Source organism: Nannospalax galili, unplaced genomic scaffold, assembly GCF_000622305.1.
Source record: "Nannospalax galili isolate Female #2095 unplaced genomic scaffold, S.galili_v1.0 scaffold1420, whole genome shotgun sequence".
In the NCBI taxonomy this organism is placed as follows: domain Eukaryota; kingdom Metazoa; phylum Chordata; class Mammalia; order Rodentia; family Spalacidae; genus Nannospalax; species Nannospalax galili.
In genome coordinates, this window is record NW_008345867.1 from 54,796 (window position 1) to 57,556 (window position 2,761).

The window sequence follows — 2,761 nt, forward strand, 5'->3', positions numbered from 1 at the left end:
GCCCTAATCCTAAACCTAAACTTAGTGCTATTCCTAGTCCTCGATCTAGCCATAACCATAACAACTGCCCTAGCCCTACCTAGCTCCAAACTAGTCCTAAATCTATCCCATATTCTAATACTATCACTCACCTTAACCCTAACTCTATACCTAAACCTAGCCCTAGACATAGCTGTAATCTTAATCCTAACCCTAGCCTTAACACTAACACCATACCTAGACCTAATCCTAGCCGTAAACATAGCCATAGACCTCGGCTTAACCCTTGATCTAGCCCTAACTGCAGCACTAAATCTAGCCCAACCCTAGCACTAAACCTATACCTGTCCTAGCACTAACCTAAGCTGTAAACCCAGCCTTAACCTTACCCCTAACCTGAATCTTAGAAATAACCCTAGCCCTAGCCATAACCCTTGCCATGATCGTTGTCGTATCCCTAGCCATAAACAAATCTTGGCCTTAGCCCTATACTTTGCATTAGTACTATCCTCAACTTTTGTTTGGTTGCATGAAAATGTTTATTATAATCTGATATTTTAGGTAAAGTGAAAAATAAGGAAGGCTCTCTTCTGTTTTAACATCTTATTTGTTTAGCTCCTACTGATTTAAAAAATATATATTTGTGGGCTGCAGAGATGGCTCAGCAGCTAAGAACCCTGGCTGTTCTTGCAGAAGACCCAGGTTTGAATCCCAGTACCCGCATGGCAGCTAACAACTGTCTGTAACCCCAGTTCCAGGGTATCCAACAGTCTCTTCAGTTCTCCATGGGCATTACACTACAAGAGCTCACTTTTGCAAGGGCGGATTTTGGCTGAGAAATCAGCTATGGAGTCCAACAGAAAGCGTTTCTATATATTTTGCCTGTTGTTAACATTAACCACAGGATAGCCCATCTGGTTATTCCCTGTATACATCACTTCTTTCACTGTAGATTGCTTGCCTCTTCCAACAAGTCCCATAAGTCTGAAGTTTTTGCATTCTTAAATTGAAAACTTTTCAAGTAAATCTGGCAACCTTTTTGAAAATTCTCTGGTGTTATCCAGTCTTCAAGCAGTCTCAGAATAGAAGCTCCCTTGCTGTATGGTATTCCACCAAACACAGCAGTTTTTTCAGCAGAAATGACACAGTAACAGCAACTGGATGTGAAGACGTTAAAGAATCATCTTCTTGCACAGGTAACACATCCTTAAGTAACACCTGCTCAAGCATTTGCCAGTCTTTTTCTGCATGATTTACTCCCAAGAACTCGAAAAAAGAAGCAAATCCTTCATTTAGGCACAAGACATCCCACCAGTCCATGGTCACAATATTTCCAAACCACTCATGCACAGGTTCATGGGCAACCACACTGGCCACACTCTGTTGATTGGATGAGGCTGATTGGCTCAGGTCATAAAGAAGGTTTATTTCTCAGTAAATGACAAGTCCCCAGTTCTCCATGGCACTGGAACCAAAATCTGGAATAGCGATTTTATCTAATTTAGGAAGAGAATATTCCATAGCAAAGTATTCTTCAAAATAATCAAACACAGTTTTAGTTATGTTTGCAGCATATTCGGCAGTCTGTTTTTGTGCTGGCTGGACATAAGTAGAGAGTAGCTTGCCACTCTGCAACATTTTCTGTATGGAGGTGAATTGATGTACAGAAAGCACACCACGTAAGTGCTCATGGGGACAGACATCATAAACATGGTTCTTTTCCATTTGTCATCCACTGGCTCTTCTTTCTCCACACTCAAATTTGAAAGTGCTTGGTATTCTGTGGGGTGAATGATAGATATATTGTAAGTTGTCTTTTTGTTGGGTTCGTCGAAGCAAGGGAAGTACTTCCTGGCATCAGTCAGCTCATGGTCTGTGGCTGCTGTACTTGGTTTCAGGGGAATTACAGTCTGTCATGGCAGGGAGGCATGGGGGCTTGAGGTGGCTGGAGTAGGAGCAGCAGAAGCTAAGCTCACACATCATCATGTAGGCACAGGAAGCAGCCTCAACTTTCTTTAGTGTTAGCCCTAAGCCTACTATTAACCCTATTATGAAGCATATCAGTAACCCTAGGCTCATAAACCTAGACCTAAACCTAGCCCTATCCCTATACATATCCCTAAAACTAGCCCAACTCTAACCTAACCCTATTCCTAACCCTAACACTAGCACTAACAATATTACTAGCTCTTGTCCTAACTGCATCTATAACCCTAGGCCTAACCCTAGACCTAGCAGTAGCCCTGACCTTGACCTTAACCTGAACCCTAACTCTAAGCCTAGTCCTAACCAAAGCCCTATTCAAAGTCCTCGCCATAGACCTAGACCTATCCCTAATGCCAGTCCTAACCTTTACCCAAATACAAAACCAATTTCTAAACCTAATCCTAGCCGTAGTTCTAACTCTAGTCCTGACCTAATCCTATACAGAGCATTAAATTTAACCCAGATACTACACCTAAATCCAGCCCTAGCTGTGGTGCTAACCCTAGTAATAACTCTATCTCTCAGCCTAAACCTAGCCCTAGTCCTAGCCCTAACCCTAAGCCTAACCTAAACTTAACCCTAAGCCTAACCTTAACAGTAAACCTAGATCTAACCCTCCCTTGCTCTAAGCCTAGTCATAGGCCCAGCACTAACCTTAAACCTAACCCCAGACATTGACCAAACCCTTGTCCTATCTGTAACCTTCTCGATAAGTCTAGCCTAACTTTAGCCCTAACCATAGCCTTACCCTGAAACCTAGCCCTTGTCTAGGCCCAACCCCAGCTCTAGCCCTAGC

The 2,761-nt window shown here is 42.8% G+C and overlaps 1 pseudogene; it reads right to left on the reverse strand.

Moving 5' to 3' along the window:
* Positions 1 to 754: 754 nt before the first annotated feature.
* Positions 755 to 1,889, reverse strand: LOC103741283 (annotated as a pseudogene).
* Between the last annotated feature and the right edge of the window lie 872 nt (positions 1,890 to 2,761).